Genomic DNA, 11,609 nt, shown 5'->3' with positions numbered 1-11,609 from the left:
CAGGTAGAAGTTCCCATTTCAATGGGCCCAATTAATAACATCCTTAGAGGCACACCCACAGGCCTCCCTAATCCAGACAATCCCTTATGGAGACCCCTTGCCCAGGTGAGTGTAGATTTTGTCCAGTTCACAAATGACATTGACCATTACCCAAGTATTTAAGGAAGAAACAACTCAATAGCAAAAGGACAACCTGATTTTTAAAGTGAGCAGTGTCTGCATATACATTTCTGAGAAAATAAAAAGACAGCCAATGTATATTTGAGAAAACTCGGCATCACTAGTTACCAGGGCAAAATACGTCAAGGCCACATGAGCTAACACCTCCATCTATCCAGAATGATGGCTTCTGGAGATTGTAAGTGTTGGCGAGGATGTGGAGAAACAGACACCACGTACAATGTTGATAGGAATGTAGACTAGTTTCACAAATGTGGAAAACAGCATGGAGGGTCCTCAAAAATATAAAATAGAAACCGGGGTTGTAGTTCAGGGGTAGGATGCTTATTTAACATGCATGAGGTCCTGGGTTGTTTGATCCACAGCACTGTAATAGTAGTAATAATAATAATAATAATAATAATAGTAGTAGTAGTACTAGTAGTAGTAGTAGTAGTGGTAGTAGTAGTAGTAGTAATACAAATGACAAAAAAATAGAGCAACCAGGTGACCCAGAGATCCTTAGCAGGGTGGTTGAGTTGCAGTTGGCATCAGAAAGCGAACCTTGGGTTCCCCTTGCCAAGCTATACAGAATGTCTCCACCCAAGCTTCCCAGCACATGCATGGGAAGGTTCTGATTGTATGTCCTGGCTAACTCTGAAATTCACAAAGGGGAGTAACTTTGTCCCAATCTCTGGCAACCTGCATGGTCCACACCGACTTTGTGGAAGCACAACTTATCAGGGTTATAGCAGAAAAGTATGTAACCTGTGAGGAACAGTTGCCAGCCCCACCCCCTACCCCCTCCCCGTTTCCCCCACCCTCTCCTGCCCCCCCCATCTCCCAGGGAGGCCTTTCTAGTTCTGAGATGTGGGAAAACATCCTGCTCCACTCAGAGCAGAGATCCAAAACCTAAGCCTCGCTGTAGCACCTAGACTTTGTTCCTCAGCAACTGGCTCTCAAGCCTTTCGCTCAGGTGGTGTCTCGTGTTTCCAGGTTGCGGGGAGCTGGTAGCTTTGGCTTATGCTTCATCTGACGTCAACAGTGGCTGGCTGGGATAGGCCTTGGCCTGTCATGTGTGTGATGACAAGAGCAGATGCTATGGTAGAGAAGAACCCAGAATACTGTGCTTGTAGTTTGGGGGTGTAGAAGCACACACGTGTGTGTGTGTGTGTGTGTGTGTGTGTGTGTGTGTGTGAGTGCAGGCCGGAGGACAACCTCTGGAGGTGTTTCTTGGGTGAGTCCCATCTTGGTTTTCTGAGACAGGGTCTCCTCATTGGTCTGTAGCTTGAGATTGGGCCAGGCTATGTAGTTGGTTTCTTACTCTTTACTCTTTGGGGTCCCACCACCCAGCACCCAAAATCATACATAGAGTCATAAATAATATGAATTCTCAGTCTTATCTTGGCTTGTTTCTTGCCAGCTTTTCTTAAATTATCCAGTTTACCTTTTGCCTCTGGGTTTTTACCTTTTCATATTTCTGTACATAGTTTCTTTCCTTCTTATTCCATGTGTGGCTGGGTGGCCTCCTCTCCTTCTCTTGTTCCTTCCATTTATTCTCTCTGCCTGCCAGCCCCTCTTATCCTTTCTCCTGCCTTGCTATTGGCTGTTCAGCTTTATTAGACCAATTGGGTGTTTTAGACAGGCAAAATAACACAGCTTCACAGAGTTAAACAAATGCAACATGAAAGATTGCAACGCAATCTTTGCAGCATGAACCAAATGTTCTGCAGCATAAACAAATGTAACACATTTTAAAATAATAATTCACTTAAAGACTGTTTGGCCAATAAGCCATCTCTACCTTCTTAGTTTTGGAATTACATGCATACACTACCATGTGTGGCTTTTTACATGGATTCTAGGAACTGAAATTAGGTCCTCACATTTGTGGGGGAAGCACTTTATCTACTGAGTCATCTCCTCAGCCCACTGCTGGATGTTTCGACTGTCAGTTTTCATTTTAAACTAATTATGGCACTTCAGAAATCAGTAAAATAACATACCAGAGGTGCTAGGTATTGCTTCACCCAGCTTCCCTAGCTATGAAGGACATCAGGGATAGGTCCTGGAGGTGAAGCTAGTACAATATATGGACTCTCCAAGTTTTACATTTAGCAAAGTGGAGCTCTGTGTGGTTTTATCAGCAAGCAGCATCTGTGGTCTCAATAAACCACAGGCTACCTAACCAGATACCTGTTAAAGGCCAGGCAGGCTGCTTGTAGTTTTGGTGTATCACAAATCAAGCCACGAGTGTTTGCGTACAGGTTTTTATGTGAGCTATAACTTTTCGTTCTCTGGTATAGCTGTCTGGTATCTGGAACAGGGCAGTATGTCAGCTTCACGTTCTGAGTTAGAAGATACTTTCCAAGTCATTTCTAGAGTGGCTGCTGAGCCCTGGGTCTTAAGTGTCTTAAGTGTTTAGCCTCCAATCACATTAGGGATGCAGAGCACTGCTCTCCAGGCCGATGGAGGCATTCCCAGGGCTGTAGGGCTTGGGGGTTCCTGCGGGAATGGACCAGTAGGAGCAGGGGCCTTTAGCATGAGATAAAATGGGCCTCATTTGCAAAGATGACTCCTGGGAAGTCTTTCTGAGTCCTTCTCCAGTTACTGAAGCAGGTCTTCCCCCTACTCCTCTCCCTCTCCTTCACCACCCCACCTCCTTCACTTTGGTCCTTAGATGTGGCCTCAACAGAAGTGCCTTCTTGGGACTTCTTTAATGTTCGGAAGCCATTGTACTACAGCTGGCATCTGCTCCAGTCATGGATCAGGATTGCGGGGGACAGTGTCGGCACTAGGGACATGGGTAGGGCTGCCTTGGACTGACTTCCTGAAGTGCAGGGTAAGATCTGGGAGGCACAGAACGTTCTAGCTTCACCTCCTGAAAGCTCTTGGTCTTGTTTTCCCCACCCTTCTAATAGCCACCAGTACCCGCCATGTCTGATTTGCTCACTCAGGGCTTGGGACACCTTCCACAGAGTTGTGTGTGCCCCTGCACACGCAGCAGCAAATCCCAGCGTGCAGTGCTCTCCCTCCGGACATTCCCTCATGGAGGACTCAAAGTCTTCCCTAAATCCTTACACCTTCCCTTGCCTGGTCCCTTTCTGTTGGTCACAACCCCTTCAGATTCTCAGACCAGGGAAGTCAGGGAGAGGGCCGCTTTTTGAACAACATTTTTTTTAAAAAGAGGAAACCAAAGTCAGTAAGCAGGAGAAGGAAAGAAATCTCCTGCTCTTCCCAGAGCACACAAAGGAGTTGGGGGGAGAGGAAAGTCCCAGCTAGAGGAGCCGAGGGTCCCCTCATTGTTTTCCCCCAGGTTGTGATGACAATCCCAGACCCAGGTCACCGTCCCCCTTCCCTGCAGCCCCACCCCCTCCTCTTTCCCACCTTAGGTCCCTGAGAAAGATGCCTTGAGGCAGATGTCCCTGGGCTCAGAAGTGGTTCCCACAGGGGGAGGAAGTGTGGGCTCACAAAGAGCTGGCCTTTCCCTGAGGAAGCGATGGCAGTGGGTGTGCGGAGACTGGCTGCCCAGGGATGAGGGACAGGACAGGCGGAGACCCAGGGGACAGCCCCGAAGAGGAGCGGACTCTCCTGGAAGAAAGCAGGCATTGTGAGTATTTGTTTACGAGGGGCAGGGGGCCTGACCTTGCCGTTTGTCAACAGGTTGGAGGTTCCCTCCTCCACCACAGTCCCAGGTCCCGTATTGTTATGGAACGGGCCCATTCATAATTTTATTTGGGGGTTGGTTGGGTTTTGGCTTTTAGCCCTGCCCCCAACTGGCTCACTTTCAGCATTGTAACCCGGATAAAAGGCAAGATATCCTTCCCCTTTCCGGGAGCCAGCTTCCTATCCGTCCTGTTAACCCTTAGGAGGACAGGAGGGGAAACAGGGGCTCCCCTCCACGGAGCCCCTTCTTTCCGGAATGACTGCGGATGGTCGAACCGGGTTCTAGGAAGGCCTAAATTAGGTCTTTGGGCATCGCGGGTTTAGACAGTAAAAGACAGACTGCTGAGACTCAGTGAGGTGCAGGAGCAGGTGGACCGTGTCAGGCTGGGACAGTCCTCAGAGTGGCTGGTGCCCAGAAGCCCTCAGATCATACACAGGCTTCCAAAGGAGAGGGGAGACTAGTGGAAAGCTGTAGGGGTTGCTAGTATGGAAAAGTCTGGAAGTTACCTAGAAAGCAGAGCAGAGGAGTGGGTATGGAGAGCAGGCCTAGAGAAAGATGAGGAACTGGGATGGGGGGGGCAGAATCAGTGGGGTCAATTGTTCTCTGAAACTAAAAGACAGGACTAGAAGTGGGAGATGCTGCTGGGAAGCTTGGTTCAGGTTACCATGGATGCTCCGCAATGTCAGAGGCAGGCATGTTCTGCAGGACAGCAGGGAATTCTGGTCAACCAGAGGTATCTTGGGACCAGGCCTTGTAGGCTAGAGAGCTGAGGTTTATCTTGAAGGCTATTCGGGTTGCCTAGAGAACCCAGAATTAAGCCAGGACTGGGAGTCTGGACTAGTCCCATGAGCTCATCATTCACCCTGAGGCCAGCTGCTGTCCTGGAACCTCTGAACAAGCTGCAGGTAGAGAAAGATCTTTCGCCACGGAGGCATAGGCTCAGAGGACTGCCCAGCTCCCCGCTTCTCATTCCCCCTTCATATCCATGCGTATTCAGAACCAGGTCTTTCCTCAGCCTGTCCCTCACACCCCCCTACCTCCTCTCCCTGCAACCTTAGACCTAGTTCAGAAAGTTCAAAAGCTTGGCAAGGATTCTGAGCTCCCTAATCACACCTCCCACCCCAAAACTATTTTTGTCTCCTAGAGGTGTCCACCTTCTGCCAGCATGCTCCATGCCCCTAAGTCTAGCTGGCTAACATCATGGCTCACCTGCCTGGAGCCACCTCCTGGAGGTCACAAGGTTCCCAGGGGCTCTGGCCACCACAGGTCACAGCAGCCACCACTCCCTTTGCTCCAGACATTTTACACCCTGTCGGCCATTATTTCTGGCTTTCTCCCATATGGAGACATACAGGACAGAAGGGAGCCAAAGGCAAAGCCTGACACGCTGCCACCCTTCCGGGGCCGTTGAGAGGGGTAGGGAGGGTGACACCCTGCCTTTAGGAAGAATCACAAGCTCCTAGAACACCCCCCTCCACGCTGAGAACCTCTACAGCCCCACTTCTTCCTGTGGTACACCCAGAGTCATCTGTACATGGGGGCCGGGGAAGGGGTGCTGTCGGATCAGGATTCCATAACAAAGGCCACAGGCGCCAGGCTTGAGTCACAAATGAGTTTGCTCGCGGTCCTGGTCCTGAGCGAGGTGGGAGGTTGCTGAGGTGGGACTTCTGAGCTGAAGCATCACCAAGAGTGCTCTTTGGAGGCCTCTTTCCTTGCATGGAAGATGGCAGTCTTCCCCCTGTTCCTCATATGTTGTCCTTCTATGCATGTGTCCTCCTCATACATGTGTCCTTTCCTCTGCATATATGTCCTCCCTTCTCTCTATGCAAGTGTCCTTCCCCCGGTACATGCATCCTACTTTCCTTTCCCTGTGGGGACACGGGGCAGATTGTACTGGGATTGATCCTAAGGGCCTCACTAATCATCTTCTGAAAGACCCTGAGGTGCAGGCTTAGATGAGGACATGTGGCTGGTGGAGCCCTAGTCAGCCCATAGCAGAGAGCTGCAGGGCACTAAGGTCGTCCTAGGAAGCTCTAATTCTATGACTAGGGCCGTGAGAGGAACAGCAGCGACGGTTAAGGCCTAGGGGGCCCTGGGACCCACTGGAGGAGCAGCTGTATCCTCTACAGGTCTTCTGTCACTGTAACGCAACATTTGGGATCGTCCTAAGTTCGCCCATGACCATCCATGATCTCGGTCCAGCTTGAGCAGAAGGGCAGTGACGTTGGTGGCATAGCCAGAAATCATCGGAGAGAAGCTGGGTCCTCATTGTGTACGGATGGAGCCTTGGGAGGGAAGACCAACTGGGACAAGGTGAAGCAGTGCAATGGTGTCAGGCTGTTTCGAGGACGGTGGTGCTCCCAGACCCTCACAAAGAGCAAGCACAGCCTTCTTTGGAATCTTTGCCACATGTGCATGTATGTGTACATGTGAGTGATACTTGCTAAGTATTTTCATGTGTCTTGGTGTATGCATAGACACATATACCTGTATTGCACACGCTTCCGTCTACATGTGTGCTGGGAGTGTTTGTACCTGGATGGATGGATGTGGATTTGTGTGCATATGCACACGTCTTTATGTATGCTGAATGTATTTGTATGTGTGTGAACATGGACGTATGTACTTTGTACACGTGTGTCTGTATGCATGTTGGCCATGTTTGCAAGTGCCTGTGGTATGTGTGTGTATATTGACATATATGTATTGTACACATGAGTCTGCATGCACACTGGGGGTGTGCATAAGTATACACACTACAAGCGACTGCATGCTGGATGACATAAGGAAAGGGCCTGCACTTTGAGCCAGCTTGGACTCAGGCTTCAAGCCCATTGCCAATGCAGTGGCCCTGGAACACCAGGCACCCAGGGGCCTGTCCCTCTTCCAGGGCTTCCGTAGGCTTGTGTAGGGGCTGCTTATTTTCCTCCAGGAAGCTACCTGCTCTATGGTCACAGACACAATGAGGATTTGAGGAGATGAGGTATTTGCTGAGTAGGAGAAAAACAGATCATTCTAGGGAGCCCCCACCTACCCAGTGCCAAGACATACCGCAGCCCCCACCTCAGTCCTCCATGCCATTCCCACCGTGACTCTGAGCAGGGGTTAGCATTGCACCCTTGTGCGTCTTAGCTGGAGGATAGACTGGGAGCTTGGCTCAGTCTCTTTGCAGTTGTGTGGCTGTGGACAGGGTCAACTTCTCTGGACTCCAGTGGCCTCAGATGTAGAATGGGAACATTAATATCTTTAAAAGCTTCTTTCATGGTGTTTGGTGAAATAAAGTAACGAAGCAAGAAAAGAGGCTTACCATGGGTGTGCAGGCCTCTCCTACCCTTCCTGCTTATAGAACAAGTGGCCACAGAACTAGAGAAAGACAGAGAGGGAAAGGAGGGGCGACAAGGGACACGTTGTCTCACTCACCCTCAGCTTGTCCCCAGTCCAGAACTTTGCTCAGTTGTCTCTCCCCTGGCTGGCTCAGCTGGGACCCATCAGAGTCAGAGTCTGGCTGGTGGTGGTAGGATCACCATCAAGTTTTCTTTTTCATGTCCAGTGACTCAGAACCAGTGAAACTCCAGATTAGAACCGAGAAGATAGGGTGACCAGACCCTTTCTGTAGGAGTTGAGGCTCCATGGCCTACAGAACCTCCCCTTCCCATCGGCATGCCGGGAAGGCATCTGATGGGGGGGGCAGGTCTCCACTCCCTTTCAGTCCCTCACATCCTTCCTCAGGTGCTCACTGAGGACTGAGCCCGAGGAACATAGTAGAAACAGACCTGTTCTCGGCCCAGGGACCTGACCCTCAGTGACAGCAACTCAGACAAGACTAAAGGAAAGAAGTGCCAGGCTCCCTCACTTCCTGTGCTTGACACTAATTTTCAAGTGAGGGACAGGACAGGAGCCCAATGGCCTGGGACCCCCCACAGATTTCTAAAGCCCTTCTTCAGTCTTGGACTTGGAACCAGAAGTTAACCAAGTCATGATCTAGACTCAGTTCCCTCAGCCTGTCATCAACCTAAGAGTCATTGTCCAACCCAAAGACAAAGCCATGGCCTTTGCTTGTCAAGCTGTTTCCATGTTTGGAGCAGAGGATGACAAAAACTCACTCACAGGAGATCTTCAGGCACCCTGTCCTTGACTTGGGCTCATCCTTGGCTTCCAGTTCTGTCCTTGAGGAATTTGGTGTTGCTCAGAATCTGGGCATATCAGCTCATAGGCAATCTCTCTCTTGGTGTCTATCCACTCCCCATAGCCAAATTCCTTACCCCACCACCCTGATCAACCTACAACAATAGTCCCTTTATCGAATGGTCTATCAGACATTCCCATCTCGGAACCCGTATCTGCAATGGCAGATATGCCCAGCCTGTGCTAATTCTTGAATTAGACACCTTTCTTTCCTGTTATTCTGGTCTTGACAGCCATTGGGAGAGTCCTCAGTCGTCCCCCTTACCATTCTGACACGTCAGAACATATTCCTTAATAGATGACGAGATCAAGCAAAAATGATTATCTGCTCCATGTGCTGGGACACACAGATGTTCTCTCATATGTGTTACAATCTGCCAGTTGGTTTGAAGAGCAATTGTTCTTAGAGCAAAGGTTATTATCAGGCCAGGGGAATGGGAGATGGAGGCTATCTGAGCACCCTTCGGGAGAAGAATCTGGGTCACGGACTGAAGCCTCAGCAGCTCCAGGCACTGCCCATTCATGGGGAATAGCAGACACTGCTCTGTCGATGGCTTCCAATGCTGGCTGCATCATCAGAGAGGGGCTGGATGAGCATATGCTGACCTTTAGCCCTGAAAGACTCCTATGGCCAAGGCGTCTGTAAGGCAGTGCTGGCCCCTGAAGTTCTTCCAGCTTCCTGTGGAGAGAAAGTCGGTGTGTTTAGACTCTCTCCAAGTAGAAGCTTCTCTCCATGGGCCACATGGACTAAAAGATGTAACGCCAGTGAATCTCCAGCATTTGGGGGCTTGGAAACCCTCCTGATCTGACCCACTTCTACCATCTGATAACCGGGAACTGAACCATTGGGCTACATCGCTAACCTCATGCCAGCTCTCCAAGTGGGAGTCAAGCCATTGTTAGAGCCTAGAGCTGGGCACGAGAGAGATTCCATGCCAGCCTAGAGTCCCAGAAGGCTGCAGCGGCGAGAAAACAGAAAGGGCTGAGTAGTTGCTTTTCACAGATATTTCTTAGGGTTGAGAGAACACCTTCCACAGTTCTTATTGTAAGAGTAGGGGAAAAATAAGCTGGGACTCAGACGGGAACGCAATTTTAAAAATAAGTTTAATGCCAATGTGTTTAATGCCCGCCCCGTGGGGATCTTGAGCCCATAAGTCAGAAGCACAATAGCTTTTCTTGTTATGAATGAGTATGAAGTGCCAGCAGAGGAAATAGGAAGCCCCCAATGCAGGCTGAATGGACCTGTGAACAGGGCTAATAAAAGTTGTCCTGGATTTCCGTTACCACCAGGTGTTTCCGCGAGGACTTCCATTCATTCAGTGCCCGGGGGATGGCCGATCCTGCCAAACCTTCCCCACACCGACCCCCAGCCCTTTGCTCTGTGCCCCTGCCCTCACCCCAGCCACAGGAGACCATTCATGTCTGGCAGGCTCCCGGGCCTCTGAGATGGACATCATCTGATCCCTTGAAACTCCAGATCCATAGAATTTGTCCTAGAGTACAGGGATGACGAGGAGTAAAAGAGGGGACAACCTGATGACAAGACACCCCACCCCAAAGACACACACACCAAGATCTGATATCCCCTCAGTTTCCATAGAATAATCATGGAGATGGGTGGCCACAAACTCTGGATGGCAAAGACACTGGGGCCAGGAGGTTCAGCAGTGGGGAGGAGTGGGGTTAGGATCTGAAAAGGACCATCCATCCTATGTGAGTACTGAGATCCACCAACTCAAGGACACATCCCAGCACCCTGAGTGAATATATTGGAGTCTGTCTCTGCCTTGCCCTATAAACTCGATAGTGTATCTCATGTCATCAAACCCATCTTCCACTTCCCAGAAAGGAAGCTGGCCATGGCCTGATCACCCGGGGCAGAGTCGGGCGGTGGTGGTGCACGCCTTTAATCCTAGCACTCAGGGAGACAGGTGGATCTCTGTGAGTTCGAGACCAGTCTGGTCTACACAGAGAGAGTACCAGGACAAATTCCAAAGCTACAGAGAAACCCTCTCTCAAAAACAAACAATAAAACAAAAACCCATCTAATAATCTGCGAATCGGACTGATCAGAGCATGCAAGAGGCCCTCACCTCAAATGCGCATATGGACAAGGAGATGAGTCTAGTTGGTTTGGTGTCTGACCACAGGGGAGTGGTGGGGACCAGCATGAACGTAGCCCACCACCTTGTCTACAGATGTTCAAGGTCCAAGGTCAGTGTGTCACAATATAACATGGACCACAGAACACACACCTATCTGTCACACGCTAAGAGCTTTCTTGACTGATTCTAGGAAGTCACTGGGGTGAGATGTCAGAGTTATGTGTTAACCGTCTTAGTGGAAAATGTGCAGCTATGTAGCCCTAGCCGGGGAGAGCACTATCGCTCTGAAGTGGGAGAAGTCGTCCTCTTGAGGGGAGGAAAAATGGCACGAGTTCTTCCTTGGCTCTGTACGGGGTAGGTGGTTCTGTCAGTCAAGTTCCTCACTCCTGCTGCCAAATACCTGACAAGAAGCCACTTAAGAGGGTAAGGGTTCATTTTGGCTCACACCTTGAGGGGAAACAGTTCGCTGGGATGGCAGAAGGGTGAGGGAGCTGTCCACACTGTATCTGCCGTCAGGAAGCAATGAGAGAAGCAGGACCAGATCTAGAAACCTCAAGGCCCGCCTCCCAGTGACCTACTTCCTTCCAAGGCCCTTCTCAAGCGTTGAAACACACGTGCCTATGGGGTGGGGGACACTTCACATCCAAACCGCAGCAACAGGTCACCTGCCATACACACTTGCTAAACTAACAGGAGATCTTTTTTTTTTTTTTTTTTTTTAGTTTTTTTTTGTGTTTTTTTTTTAAAGTTTATTAAATTATAAAAGTTTCCATTTCTGGGCTGGAGAGATGGCTCAGTGGTTAAGAGCACCACCTGCTCTTCCAGAGGTCCTGAGTTCAATTCCCAGCAACCACATGGTGGCTCACAACCATCTGTAATGAGGTCTGGTGCCCTCTTCTGGCCTGCAGGAAGAGTACTGAGAATACTGTATACATAATAAATTAACACATCTTTAAAAAAAAAAAGTTTCCATTTCTGCCCCTCCTCCCAACACCCTCCCACTTCCCCCACTCCCTCTCCTCCTCCCTCTCCATCCCTAAGAGTAGTCAGGGTTTCCTGCCCTGTGGGAAGTTCAAGTTCCTCCCCACTCCCTCCAGGTCCAGGAAGGTGAGTATCCAAACAGACTGGATCCCAAAAATTCAGTATATGCAGAGGAAACAAGTCCCAGTATCATTGTCAATGGCTTTTCAGAAAGACTGCGGGCCAGCCACATCCAGAGAATCCGGCCACATTCAGAGAATCTGGTTAGATCACGTGCTCGTTCAGTTCCAGTCCAGCTGGCCTTGGTGAACTCTCATTAGATCAGTCCCCTTGTATCAGTGGGTGATGGCGCCCATCACAGTCCTGATTTCTTTTTTCATTTTCTTCATCCTTCTGCTCCTCATTTGGACCGTGGAGGGCTCCGTCCGGTGCTCCAATATGGGTCTCCGTCTGTATCGCCATCCAACGTCGGATGAAGGTTTCCTCTGCTCTTGCCTTCTTTGTTCACGTTC

Source organism: Myodes glareolus, chromosome 12 (assembly GCF_982192425.1).
Source record: "Myodes glareolus chromosome 12, mMyoGla1.1, whole genome shotgun sequence".
NCBI classification, from domain to species: domain Eukaryota; kingdom Metazoa; phylum Chordata; class Mammalia; order Rodentia; family Cricetidae; genus Myodes; species Myodes glareolus.
The sequence above is the reverse complement of the archived record's forward strand: the minus strand, read 5'-3'. Positions refer to the sequence as shown.